This window comes from Megachile rotundata, chromosome 16 (assembly GCF_050947335.1).
Source record: "Megachile rotundata isolate GNS110a chromosome 16, iyMegRotu1, whole genome shotgun sequence".
In the NCBI taxonomy this organism is placed as follows: domain Eukaryota; kingdom Metazoa; phylum Arthropoda; class Insecta; order Hymenoptera; family Megachilidae; genus Megachile; species Megachile rotundata.
The window spans coordinates 2375242-2391164 of NC_134998.1; the positions used below are offsets into that span (position 1 = coordinate 2375242).

At 34.0% G+C, this 15923-nt stretch overlaps 1 long non-coding RNA gene across 1 annotated transcript in view; it reads left to right on the plus strand.

Moving 5' to 3' along the window:
* Positions 1–5341, plus strand: part of LOC143265971 (uncharacterized) — a 359864-nt gene extending 354523 nt beyond the window's left edge. The window contains exon 3 of the long non-coding RNA XR_013040808.1: positions 5011–5341. This is a non-coding gene — a long non-coding RNA (uncharacterized LOC143265971). The remainder of the gene's footprint in view (positions 1–5010) is intronic.
* The last annotated feature ends 10582 nt before the right edge of the window (positions 5342–15923 follow it).

Sequence of the window (15923 nt, forward strand, 5' to 3'; positions counted from 1 at the left end):
CGAGGCGCAGGTGCGCAAGCGGAGAAATATGACGGTGAATTTTTCCCGTGCGAGAGCGGAATGCGCGTTTATTGTTAGCAAAAGGGCCGCTCGTGGCGCAAAAACCATAAGCGGGGATTCCGTTTCTAAGGCCCAATTACTCGTGTCATTACACTTGTGGATTCCTGGAGCGTCGAGGTAAGAGTGGTTACGACCCGGCCAGATCCACGGGTTTCCTTTTTTTTTCTCTCTCTCTCTCTCCGCTTGGACGCTTATGTAGAAGCGGTTTCAAATCTGGTTAGGCTCGGCCTGCAATTTTGTAATCCATAAACGTCGCTCATATGGCGCGTGCTCCAGTTCCATGTATGGTGAAAAACCGCGGGACGGCTGCTGCCCTTGTTGCTGATTCCTTCGCGAGAGACCGTTGCCATAGCCACGTTTCTCCGGATTTCTATCATATTATGACGATCGTGCCTGGAACAGAGTAATTTTTTAAAGCTGCTGCGAAATGAGAAGGTAAGGAGAGCTGCTGTAAATGAGGACTGCAGTTTAATCTCAAACTCAACTTAATGTCTCATCAAGTCTACTTAATTTTCAATCTCCATATTTCATTCACATATTTGTGAAAATAAAAAATATGTTACAATATTTTTAAAACATATGCATATGAACATAGATTCTTAAATGCCTTATTAAAAGCTATTTAAAGAAACATGAAAGTCGACAATGCAGTGTGCAGTGTTGATGGAGAAAATCGGCCATTATCATTTCTATTCCTTATAACCTTTCAATAAAACATTTAAAAGCCAATATTTCTATAACATTTTTTTATCATTTTTATTTACAGAATATGCTGACCGCTTTACGTAGAGAACTAACACATTGTATGTGACATTGAAAAGTAAAGCAGCTTGAATGTACTTGTGTCATAATGTTTCAATAGTGCTTAAAACCCCATGTTAACATGGAATATATAAATAAAATTTGGTAGTAAAAACTGAAATACTTTGTGTATAGTTAGGATGACGCCATTTTTCATCATAATTAATATCGCAAAATTTTAATTGTAAAGAATTTTATGCTTTAACGAGAACATACAAATTATTTTGTATAGCACGTCCGTAAACATATACTCTTCACTCTAAACAACATACTTCGCATTTTTCTTTATAGAAATAAGTGGTAATGGTCCTATAATTTTGATCAGTGGAGCATATCTTCTAATCTCATTTTGATTGTTCTACATACCACCTGGGTTCTCTACAAATTTTCCCATGGTGTAATCTCCATCAGCTCCTCAATATAACTTATCTTAATTAGCACGTTCCCTAACATAATCTTATCTTAACCAACGCGTTTTGTTCCGTGTGAAATTTAAACTTTATAACAAGCAATTATAAAAGTAGTTTGAACAATTTATTTTAATGTTAGTTTAAAGAAAATTGGGTTTATTATACACTTTCTATTTTAATGTTTAACTGAAAAATATAATCGTTTTTTATTTGATTAGATATACCGGGTGTTTCTCTACGTAATTTCTATCAATATTGATGATACATTAATAATAAATGAGACATTAATTTTAATGTCAAAGGAGTGAATCTAAAGATTGATAGCGTTAATGCAAAAAAATATTTTTCTTGATCATATTTGAAAATTATCAGGTTAATCGATGTTTTCTTAAATAGAATTACATATTTTTATTATCGTGACGTAATAATGTGTAGAGTAGATAAATTACTATACCTAATTTATTATATTTAATAATGAATTGAGTAAAACATGCAATTACTACATAAATTTTTTGTACAGAGTCATTAGAGTGGCTCAACAAAATTTTTTGTTGTGCTTTCGTCTTCTAAAAATGCAGTATGTAGTATAAAAAAAATCCTTTGAAAGTTTTTGTTCAAAAATTAAAATTTAAGAGATCGCTCAAAACAGTTTAAAGGTTTACAAAATGAAGTGTAAAATAAAATTTTGTAACCAGTTTTTTATTTATTTATCAATAGTTATCTTTTACGTTAACCAATTACAGGTATTCTATCAAATTTATAATTTAAATATACTTTCGTAAGTTTAATCCCAGAGCTTGTTTGCCAAATAATAATTTTTGTTGCATAATGCATATTCTTTTCGGTGCTTTTGCGCTATTTGTAATAAACACTGTAACAGACCTTCGCTTTTAGTTAAAAATTTAAAATAAAATTACAAACATTTCAAATAAAATTAATAGTTTTTTTTCATAAAGTCATTAGAATCTGTATAAAATGAATGAATATTATTTGCCTGCAAACAATTTTAAAACATTGAGCAATCATCTAGTAAATTCACTATTTTCAAACACACTTCTTAATTAATTATCGTTATTCATTATTTACTAATTTCTCTAATTATATAAATGTGGTTAAATTAGCTCATGGACACTGCTGAGGAACTTAACCTATACTAATATATCCAATTACGTGCAATTTAATGTACATCTGCAATCACTTGAATAGTAATTAAAAGTCGGTGTGATAAAAATTAAATGTACCGGTAGAAAATTACTTTGAGCATCCACGTTTTAATTATATCCTACATTTTTAGACAGTGATAACAAAAAAAATGTTATTTTTGGGCCACTCTAATGCTGGTATTAAAAATGAATTTTATAGCACTATACTTAATAATTAATTTAATAAAATTACATGACAAATGTACTTAATCACTGTCAATTCATACAACACAACATAAAATAGAAAATCAAAATATTACTTCTTTAACAAAACATCACATCCCGTTAGCATAAATTTATACAGGGTGTCTCACAATTAGTGTAGATCCCAGAAATGGAGGATAGCTGACATGATTCTGAATAAGATTTCTCTTTGCAAAAATTGGATTTGAAGCTTCGCTTTTGAATTATTAAGGAAAGTCACAAACCAATCAAAGCGCGAGGATTATTACGCGTTGGATTCCTATGCGTTGGTTAACTACGCGTTAGATTACCATGCATTAGATTCCTACGTTCAGAATTACTACGCGTTGTATTACTATTCGTTGAATTACTACGTGTTAAAATTGCACGCGCTAGATTACTACGCGTTGGATATTTATACGCTGTATTACTACGCATTTCATTACTACGCGTTGGATTACTATGCGTACGATTACCACGCTGCTAGATTACTACGCGTTGGATATCTACACGCTGTATTACTACGCGTTAGATTACTACGCGTAGGATTACCACGCGTTGCATTACCACGCGTTGCATTACTACACGTTGGATTACCACGCGTTGGATAACTACGCGTTATCCGAAGCTGCCGCTCCCGCGTCTGCGCACGCGTAATCCTCGCGCTCTGATAAGTCCCTGTTTTTCCTTAATAATTCAAACACGAAGCTTCAAATCCCATTTTTGTAACGGGAAATCTTATTTAGAATCACGTCAGTTACCCCCTATTTCAGAGACCTACATTAATTGTGAGACACCCTGTATTTGTCAAACAAGAAAGGAATACTCAAGTATCCTATACATAAAGTATGAACGTGAAAAGTAAATTTAGTGTCTGAAAACAACGAAGTTGGAAAGCGATTATGTTTCGTTCTCCAGAATAGATACAGTATCCAAATAACGTTTTAGACTTTGTAGATTCCAAAATAAGAATGAAGTGAAATCGGTGACATTTTGATGGGTATCGGTAATTAAAATCGGTCGTCGGTTTAATTGCATTTTGTCCCAGTATATTTTAGAAAGTAATAGAATTAAAGAATAAGATGTTATCGTCCGACTAAAATAAATCTAACGGTTGTAGGTAATAGGAAATCTTTTGGATCAAGTGATCTTTACTCGACTGCTTAAATATTTTCTTGTTATCCAATACAGAGGTTTTAAAATAGTCGCAAAGGATTGGTATTCACAATTTTAACTTGGGAGGAGTGCAACTTGATTAAATATTTAAAGGATTTTTGGGAATTCCTCAGATCCAATTAATTATGCTCACGAACCTGTTTTCACAATAGCAAGTAACTTTCATCCTTTTATTGGAAGATTATTCGATTTTTTCGAATTGCTTACCTTTTGTTTTAGTCTGTTTATTATACTTGAAAGTTTTCAGAATTTTCAGAATTACAGGACCGATACTTCAATTTAGAAATTGAAAATTTACAAAGTACTAAATTTAGAAAATTAGATATTTTCTAGGTCATACAATTTCAACAAGAAGTCTCAAGATTTGAAATTTTGAAATTTTCAAGTTTATAAATTTTAAATGATTCAAATTTAAACGTTTATAAATTTGTTTGACTACAAATTTTCTAAGTCTGAGATTTCCGAATTTTTGAATTTAAAAATTTGGGAATTTGGAAATGGAATTTAGGAATTTGGGAAATTAGGATCTTGACAATTTACAAATTTAGGGATTTCAGAATTTGGAAATTTGGGAATTTAGATATTTACAAATTTAGGAATTTAGAAATTTACAAGTTCAGGGATTTGCAAATTTGAGAATTTGGGAATTTGGAAATTTGGAACTTTTGGAATTTAGGAATTTAGTAATTTAGGGGTTTAAGAATTTGAGAATTTAGATATTGATAATTTAGGAGTTTAGGATTTCGAAAATATATAAATTTTCGAAATTCAGGAATTCAGGAATTCGGAAATTCGGAAATTCCAAAATTCCAAAATTCCAAAATTTTTAATTTCAAAACTTCAAAACTTCAAAACTTCAGAAATTCAAAACTTTACTATGAACTTAGAAAGATGTCATAAATATAAAACTTTTTACATTTTCAAATACAGAAAATTTGAAACCACATGACCTCACGTTTAAAATATTTCTAAATTCCCCAAATAGTCAAATTTAGAAATACATACAGAAATTTGGAAATTTTCAAGTTTGTAAATATTCAAACGTTGCGTTGAAAATCTCTTTATGTATCCTAATTGCAATAATTCTATGGCAATATAATGAAAGTAAATTGTACTCATCTGCCGTCTACTATCAACTTAACGCAGTCAATTGCAAAACATTAAAAATCTTTGCTCAGGGCTCTGTAAACATTGGAGGAGGCACTGTCTGGAAGCTGAACAATGTCTACAGTCTACATTATTGCCAAAGGAACAATGGATAGCGATAACGTTCTCTATGGCTGAGAATCTACTAGACCCCCACGTGTGTAATGCTGTTTTAAGACGCTATAAAAATACCCATTCTCATATTTTTATTGTCGTACACCAAACAACAGTGGCGGACCTTGAAGAAGAGTACCTCGGTAACAAATTTCAAATCCGCTTTTATTAAATATGAAATGAAAGCACGTTAATTTTTAGGAGGTAAAACAATCTCTGTTTTTGTCGGGTAAAATATGTATTTATTAATATGTGATAAATAATGCAGTATAAATTTGTTAATATATTATAAACTTATAATAAATGAATGATCATACGTAATAATAAATAAGATCTTTATTTGATATTTATAAAAATGTATATTTTATATCATCACTCTGAAATATCTTTTTAAATCCAGTTTCAAACTATAGATTTCACACATTTTCACATATCCACTTTCCCGAATTCCTAAAAAGTTACATTTCAAAATTTTCTATTTCTAAATTCCTACATTTTTAAATCTTCACATATTCACTAACTCATACATGTATTCTTCAATCAGCATATTCACAAAATCCTAAATTTACAAATCGTCTCTTAAATCCCCACATTCCCACATTCTCAAACCTTCAAATTCCCAAATTCCATACTTCCAAATTCCTATATTCTTAAATTCTGACATTCTCAAATTCACACATTTCCATATTCCCAAGTTCCCCCATTTCCAAATGCCCAAATCTCTACATTCCTAGATCCTCACATTCTCAAACCCATGCATTCTTGAATCTCTGCAACCACCTACTACAGCCTAACCTCTTTCACAAATCTGTAGTTTAAAAAATCCCAAACCTAATCCCAAATCTCAAAGATTTTAAATTCCCAAATCCTATATTCCAAATCTCCACATTTCCAAACCCCATATTCCTAAATCCTCACATTCACAAATCTATACATTCCTAAATCCCTGCAATCACCTACTACTACCTAAAATTCACAAATTCCTAACTGTAAAAATTCTCAATTTTCTCAGTTACCATATTTCTGCATTCAAAAAATTCTAAATTTACATACCTTCCAAAAAGTCCAAGTTCAATTCAGAAACCTCAGCCCCGTATTTGCGGCCCGACAAGAGACTCTTATATTCGACCTGTCCAACAGGCACGCACAACTAATCAATATCTCCCGGATCGATGTGAAGGATCATCAAACAGGGTTCACTGTTTTCTAATTGTCATCTTTGTCTTTGAATAGCGGGTCGCCGATTCCATTGGAACTGCAGCGCCGAACGAAATTCGGGCCAGCGGCATTCCTCCAGCGGGTCCCCGCGGAATCCCAGCCCGGGTCCTGCTATTATTTTTAATGCCCCGATGTATCCCGCGTCGCGGCGGGGACGAAATAAAACGGAGGGAATGTCGGGTGTCGAAGCTGGCGCGGATTTACGGGGCGCTTTGTAACACCGCCTTCCTCAATTCAGCAATATACTCGAGGCCTTCCTCTGTTCGCGGTGCACGGGACCACATGACTCTCCCACGGGGTAGAGACAGGGACCAGCCATGGCCCAGCCGTGTATCCTTGCTACCTTCGTGCTCATTAACCCTATGTGCCCACGGATTAAATACTTTCCTGCTCTGCTGTTTCTGCTTTTTTCTGAGATTGCGGGGGTGGGAGATTTGACGAGGTTTATGGGGTTAAGGATGGAATTCGGTAGGGCACCCACAACACAGACCTACCAGAACCCTTTACTTACCGATTTGTCCTGCCATACTGTGCAGGCGCACTTGTACTTTGGACATGATGGATTCAAATAACTAAACATTTTGCAAAATTGGAATATACAGGGTGGCTCACCACATTTTCCCATCTAGGTTTGCGTCATTATTATTACTCATAGCGAACAATGTTTCAGATGAAGTTAAATGGTTTTGAGAAAGGTATATGCTGGTAGTATATTTTTTTTGTAGGTGGACGTGTAAAGGACATATGAAGGTTATTAATGTTTTTTTAAATAGAACCATATATTTTGTATTGCATCAGCTGATACTCCTTCATATTCTTTACAAAAAAGTATTAATCTAATTATGTGAAAAAATCATTAGTTTAAGAGATATTTTAATTTTATTATCTATTTACAGAAAAGGTTCAATGTGGCGACCATTTGCATCAGAACACTTTCTGAATCAAGAAATTCATGACTTACTAACATTCCGTAGTGTATAATCTTTCTGCATGTGTAGCAGTTTTCCCAGCTTCAAAATAAACTGATAACATGTCTATCTTTTCTTCTTTAGAATACTTCATTATGAAGTGATAATTCACCGTATCGTTGTATTCATCGTATTAGAGACGTAACACAGAATAAATTTCACTGTTACTGCGCAACAAAAAAAGCAAAAACTCACAATTCGTTTGGTGACACGTGACCTCTCAAAGCATGTCGAAAAACATTTGCTGTTCAATTAGGGCAATTCATAATATTGACCAGAAAGTCACGATTTCCTAACAAGTTAGAATTAAAATATCTCCTAAACTAATGATTCTTGTACATAAATAGATTAATACCTTTTTCTATAGAATATGAAGGAGTACCAGCTGATGCAATAAAAAATATATAACTCCATTTTAAAAACCTTAATGACCTTCATATGTCTTTTGCACGTCCACCTACAAAAAAATATACCACCAGCATATGCCCATCTCAAAACTATTCAACTTCATCTGAAACATTGTTTGCCATCAGTAATAATAATGATGCAAACCTAGATGGCAAAATGTGGTGAGTCATCCTGTATATTTTAGGCAGAGTTGTTAATTTAATACTTTTGTAATTAAGGTGGTCAATCATATATCTGACCTTCGTTCATTTAAGTAAATTTTCATCAAGTCTGTATATAGTTTGGATGTGGACTTAGATTTAGCTTATGATTATCTGTACATGTATAAGCAAAATGAAGTTTCCTTAGTAACATATTTCCATAATTTAAAGATTATTTGTGGACCAATTCCACCTTAATTCAATACTATATTTTATAAACTATTTACAGAAGTTAGTGATACAATTATGCTTCATTGCTACAGAGCCCAATCCTTAATCTTACTTTAGCTTGATATTGTGTCTAGATCTAGACTAGAGCTACATTTGCGTAGACCTACGATTTGATTAAATACATGTTTGAAGTAGATCTAAATTTGAAATAGACCTATGTTAAAGTTAGACCTAAATCTGTCTTAGATCTGTGCATATGTTAAATGTAGCTTAGGTGTAGTTTATTATGGTTATTTTCAAAAAGAAGTTAGTTTAATAATATACCTATATTTGGAGAATATAATTTGTGAACTTATTTGTTCTATTTTTATTTAATTTCAATATGTCCATATTTGGCAGTATGTTCTGAAATTTGGCATCCTGGCAAATATTTTTTTAAATAAATAAATTGCTCCAACAATCTAAGTTTCTTAAATGGTACAATTGTAGCAGCTTTACCTTGTAACGTAATTGTATTTCACTGCTACTAAGTCCAAGTTCGATTTGGATCCGAACGAATATGTTAAACATAAGTCATCATAAAATCTCTGTCTGACTTAAACCTAAATTTTAATTAAATCTGCGTATCGTTTAGACGCAGACTTAGGTCTGACTTACTATGACCATCAGATCCATGTCAAAGATAGGTTAATAAAATTTGAAATTCAAAGAAAACACTATATTAGTCAATTTGTTAAACTTGATTTCGACTAGTGAAACTTACAGACTCTACCCTCACAATTAACAATGGTAGATCCAAAAGTAACTGCAAATTTATTGTAGTCGATGTTTACTTATTCACAGAAAACAATGGAGTTTTGTTTGCCTAATTATCGAAATCATTCAGAATGAGATGGTCGATAACAGTAATTAGTTAAAATGGAACAACTGTTTCTCACGACGTGATTTTTCCTGACCTCCCACGAAAAATCCCGATTTTTCTCTCACATATTTTCGACAAGAATAGCGCAGAATTACAAGACTAACCACATCATAAATGGACTATTTTTTCTTCTGCATTCAAATCTTCATATCGACATCTCAATTGTTACTGCGCAACTTTTAGTTTGCTCGAAAAATAAAGGAGCTGATCAATTTTATACAGGAAGTACATGTGGCTAAAGAATGAAGCCTATGATAGAGCCGCTTGTTTGGGATCTCATCAAAATCCATTATTATTTTTCCACAATTCTTTGCATCAGAACCTTTGCGTGGACATCTAAATTATTACTGTGCAACTTGTAGTTCCCACAAAAGTTCAGAGAACTCAGTTGTATATAAACAGAATATGTGGACGAAAAGAACCTGTAACTTTACAGTTACAATCTGTAAAATTACTTGTTTAAGACCTCATAAAAAATCCATTTTAAAAAATCCTTTTTAACAAGCCTCTATACGAAATCTTTGAGTGGACACCTCAATTGCGACTAGCACACTAGCAGCTTTTCTCGAAAGTTTTGACTTGTCATGTACAGCCATGTTTTATAGCACGTTAGATTTAACCGTTGCAACATTTAACCCTAAACTCGAGTCACGAAAGAGACGACACCTTGTTAATCACAGTGGAAAAGTTTGCACTTAATTTGATGCAACTGTTCGCCGGCAAATTGCATCGTTCAGAGAAGGAGAACGGAATCCAATGGATGTGGCAGACGCGGCGCTAGAATTTCACATTGTGCTCAGTACGTTATCACCCACTATGGCTTTGTGCCAAGCGGCCACGTGGGTTGACCTACAGGAACACAAGCTACGCTATTTCGGACTTGGAATAGCTGGTATGCAACAGTAATAATATTAACTGCACGGTTACTATCGATGCACGCGTTTCTAATCGACCGAGTATAAATTACATGCTAATGCTCTCGCTTTTTGCGGTCAGACACTTGCTTCAACATACAACCGGCAATATTCTGACCTTTGTGTACCATTAGCTATGTCATTATCATTTTTCAACGCAAAAAAGTTCGTTATCGCTGACTAACTGATGCTTTATTTAATACGTTTCTTGTATGTCTACATAATTTAATTAACATCATAAACAGAGTCAGTGTATTTAAGCATGAATCAAAACTGACCCCGTGTACGCTGAGAGAGAGCAAATGATGAAAGACGGTAACCTATATATCGACCTAACCTTCTTTGAATGCAGATTGCCATCACTACATGTGGCAACATAGTGCGTAGCTATACATACATATAATGGGTAGCAATTTAACGCGTGGTCACATATAGCGTGATTTTACACAATTTTATCTAATATCAATTATATATTAAATAAATTATAATAAATTATATGTATATTATTTATTATATATTTATTATAATTAATCATTATTAACTGCATTATTATTTACTCTTATTATTTACACAAATACATAAAGTACTTGCAACTAACGAAATGTTTAATTAATCTATGAAAAAATTGATTAACATAACTGGACTTAAAATTTCATGTCATTCAAAATATAATATTTTCAAGAACAAAAATTTAAAAAATGTAAAAACATTATTTTTTAAAATACTTCTATAATAACTATTATACTATTACAATACTTTCATAGTAGCTACTATGCCACTATAGTAACATTACTAATATTAATAACAGCAACAGAAGAACGTAACAGAAGATACAACGTCGATATGAAATAAATGGGCCCAGTAATCGAGCTCAACGTCGAGCAATTTCCACTTACGAAACAATCTCACCCCTTGTCACTATTATGCCTCATAGCTAGCCACAGGCGTCGCTATTATAAACATATACAAATTCGTCAGTGGCCGTCTCGAACAATGGACCGTTTAACTGCGAGAAGATATATCATCGTGCGCCGAAGACAGGGACCAGCAGGAAAAGGAGAACGTCCATAGATGGCAGGAGAAGCGGAGAGGAGCAGAGAGGAGCGGAGAGAAGAGGAGAGTTCTAACTGCCGCTGGATTTACGGTGATCGCGTGCAACCGGTTGTTTTTTTACCGAGACTATACATCATCTTTACCAGGTGAGAGGATTAACCTTCGACCAAGTGGTCATTTAACAACGCTGCCGGCTACTGTGCCAGCTACGCTGATTATGGCTCGATGAAAAGATACCAGACTCGATCATTATGAAATTTCACTTAGCAGTAGGTTGTGGTTCTTTATCAGGGAGATTGTGTGACAGGGTAGAGAATTTACTGTCAGGGATTTGATGTGGGTAGCATCTATCCACATTTATTAAATTTTTAAATTGCCACATTTGAAGTATCAAACTTTTTAGGACCAAAGTTTCCAATACGAGATTCTAAATTTCAAAATTTCAAAATTTTTGAATTTCTATGTTCTCATATTTCGAATTTCCAAATTCCCGAATTCCAGATTATCTTTTAAATTTCTAAATTCTATAATTTCAAAATTTTCAAATCCTCAGCTCAAACTCTTTAATGCACTAATTCAAAATTTCTAAATTTTCTAATACATAAATTCCCAAATTTCCTACTGCCTAATCCACCAAATCCCTACCTTAAAAATTTCCAGATTTCCTACTCTAGAATCCGTCAAATCCCCACCTCAAAAATTTCCAAATTTCCTACTCTAGAATCCGTCAAATCCCCACCTTACAAACTCCCAAATTTCCTACTCCCCAATCCACCAAATCCCCACCTCAAAAATTCCCAAATTTTCTCTCTCTAATCCACCAAATCACCACGTCAAAACTTCCCAAATTTCAAAATATCCCAATTTCCAAATCTTCCAATACAAATCCTATCAGCAACTTCCCAAAGCGCCCATAAACCAATCCCATCCTTTTGACACATTATCAGACCTAAAACCTTCATCAGACAGCTCCAAAGGTGCCCGTCTTCCGGTATTTAAAAAATGGTGCACAAGCGGCCACGTCGAAATTCGTTGTCCGGCCCCTAATTTCCCACAGCTTCCCAAAAGCTGGGTGTCTCCCCGTGGCTGGCCATCGTCCAGCACCCCAAAAACGTGGCCCAGCCAATATGTCATCCCTCTGTACGGGTAACCCTGTGCGCGCGTTGGCGCGGGCCGAAGCCGAGAGCAGAAGAAAGGCTCGCGGTGAGCAGCCAGCGGGGCGAAGCGGGAGCGGAGAAGCAAACTGGGCTGTCGCCGGATCGGGGGATACAAATGGACAAAACACCGCTCTGTGCGGATGCCGCGGGCCCGGTTGCAGGTGGCGTGGCCGCCGATAAATATGTCAGCCGGCAACACCATGCCGCGGCATACCACGCCGCTCTCGCACCCTCGATCTCCGTCCGGTTCCTCCTGAGTCCTCCCTCCCACCACCCCGCGGAATATCTCTGTTCTCCGGCCCGTTTCTCGCCTCTGTTTCACCCTCGCCGCGCATTTGAATATTATGGAAATGTCCGCGCTACATCGCCAGCCTGCTATATCCCGCCACAATGCATCTGTCATACACCCTAATGAGGAGTCGGCCGGCTTATTACCGCTGTTGCCACCAATGCATGGTTCCCTACCTGTACGGTCGGATACTAAGATTTAAAAAAAATCAAGCTACTCTGTTGGAAGATATTAGGAAAAAGATCCAATAGTGATGACTATCGGACTATCGATAACTATGAAATAGGACTGAATATTCTGCTTATTGTGTATTTCCACGTGTACAGTGAGAATGCCTTCTTGGCAAAATGTTGACAGCGAGGACAGTATATTGCTTGACAATTATTCATTGCCCTTTTCCAAGAATTTTCCCCTGCGACCAAGCTCCCAACGTATGGCCCATTTTAGCATTTATACAAACTTTGTATTTTCTGACATTGTCTACAGTAAGAGTAAGCTTGTTTTACGCGAACGCATCTGAGGACCAGTCGCTTTGTCTTCTATGCTTTCCTCTGTCTTCATACTACTCTCATTGTTCCGGTGTTAGCTCATGCTTTTGCTCATTGCTTCAACGTCTGCACATTGTTGTATGTGATACCATGATTTTGAATCGTTACATTAATTGCTAGGAGACCTGTAGTGGTAACGAATAGCGAGTTGTAGTGGAAGACTGCGCAGATCGCTCGGCTATAGGTCCATGTTATTCGTGATCATGCGTACTCATACATATGGATAAAGAATATGTGTATAAAGCTGTCCCATGAATTTTTTCAGAACTGTAAGTCATATAATAATTATCCACGCAAAATACTCAAACCTGTAGAAAATAGTGTATTTTCAAGGAGGCCCTGAATATGTACTATATTTTATTCAAGAGACTTGTGCTTTTTCAAATAAAAAATTATTTATTAATTTTTAAAGTGACTTATGTCTATTTATGGCCATGAAAAATGTATTGTTTTTTTATAACATTCTAGTGTGGTTAGTAAAATAATTTCACGAATAATTGCGTTATACTTCTATGCTATCAGTTAGGAATATTTTTAAATCAATTAAAACACAAGGCATTATTAAGTATCTTTATAATATAATTCAAAAGTTCCTGTAATGAAGAAGTATTATTAAAACAATTATGAATATCGAATTAACTAAGCCTTACCTTTTTAGGGAGATATTCAATTACACAATCTAAAAGTGCATATAAAATATAACGTATTTTGAAGTATCTTATTAGTATATTAATTTTTAGAGTTATTATAGTATATTAACTTTTTTCAATGTATACAGAGAATTATGTATCAAAACTTTCATTTAATCATTGATTATTTATAACTGTGCTTGCTCTTCAAATGGATCATTGATTATAAGAATATTTTTATTACAAAATTTTGCAAACTAAAACTAACAAATCCAATCATTTAATACATGCCTTTTTCAAGTTTAAACAACGATTATGATTTTATAAAAACAATGAAATATTTTGTTAAAATCAGTTGACGTATCTTGCATTTTTAGTTATTTGTAACGGATGAAAGACACTATTATTTTCATAAAACAGACTGTACACTTCAATATTAGGTATACATTTGTTGAAGAAAAAGAAAATGACACATGATTCAAATAAATGCAACCTATGATAAAACTGACATAACTGACATTATAATTTTGGTTCATTTTCATATAGTTTTTACTAATCTTAATAGTTTTAATTCATCTTTGTTTTTGTAATAATACAAAGCATGATTTTTTCTAGTTTTACTCACATTAATCAAAATTACGTTTTACAAGATTACACGTATAGTTACTGGCACTATTATATTTTATTAAATACTTCTACTAATTGGGAAGTAACTGTTTTTACTGATTTTGAAAATGTGTACGATATAAGATAATTATTTAACGCTGAACCTACCGGCATATAATGTGTACTTAATTTGAAATTAAAAATGAAGTTAAAAAATAAATAACAAACGACGAAACATAAATTAGTACACACATTTATTCTTCATCTTGATGAAAATCAATGCTGATTTCAAGGAATGTACTTTAACAAAATGTGCATCTTATAATAAGAAACTTTTAGTGTTAATATTATGTTGAAGATTGTATTACTTGTATCTACTACGTACAAGATCCTTACTAGTCCCATTGAATTTTGTAAGTATATTTTTAGCCAACCTAACAGTTAGTGTCAGATCTTAGATGACCCAGCGATCGGTTAATTTCAAGTTCGATAGTAAAAAGAAAACGGGACCATGTTGCATCGATCGCTTTGGCTTATGTTCCAGAATTAGTAATATAAGTGGAGAACAGCCGGCAGCCGAGGACCCCTATTTCCATCGAATTTTCAAATTGTCATGCGTGCAACGTGCTTCTTAACCAGCGTTTTCCGTCGCTAGAAAAGTGGGACGTGTGTCGAGCAGAATATTAATGACCGTCAACTCGCCATGCTCGACCACTATATTTTAATCGCGCCGAAACGCTTCGAATGGTACGCATATCAACTTCAACGGCACCATCTTGTCTTCGAAAGACGCACATAACCTAACTTTTACAATTTGTTTCTTTAGAGGAACGTAAAACTTCCGGTAGCGAACGACAACTTGTTTGTTAAATGATCCTATTTTTGAATATTTTTCCTACATGAATATTGTTAAACAATTAGATACGTATATTCCCTAGCAAACATATCCTTATACTAACTATTTATTTTGTTTCATTATAATAGTCGTAAAATATTAAACATTTGTTAATTTCATTTTTTTTTAAATAATAAATAAAGTTTAACAAAGTTCAGTAATAAAATTTAATAATAAAATTGAGCAAAATCTTAATATGTTGGAGTTATAAATATTTTATTTGTTGTTTCAAAGATTGTTTTCTTATTGTGGTATCTGTTAATAAATATAATTAAACATTGCAATGAGCCACGTCACTGGCTGTAAACAAAAAATATTGAACATTAGACGTATATCGAGGACAGAATTTAAGAAATATGCGTAGTGAGTTTCAAATAATGGATATAATAAAATATAAATGCAGTAAATTCACTGTACATAATGATTATGAACGGTTAACGATTAAGTATACGTTTTATGTACAAGATTATTGTAAAAATATTTCTTAAATATTGCTTAATATTTTTGTATATATTTGAATGTTATCAGATTGCACTACATTTCATCAAATACCGCCGTATTCCGTTGTATTTTAACAGATTCTGTCAATTTCTATCATTTTCCGTTGGTTTCCAATGGTTTTCGTTAGATTCCGTCGGTTTTCGTTAATTTCCGTTGGTTCCCGCCTAATTTGGTCAAACTTCGTCGGATTCCGACGGTTTACGTCTGATTCTGTTATTTTCCATCGTGTTTCGCTGAATTTCGGTGATTTCCGTTTAATTCTATCGACTTTCGCTGATTTTTGTTTAACCCCGTTGAACTTCATGAGATCTTGTCGATTTTCGACGGTTTATACCCAACTTCATATAATTTC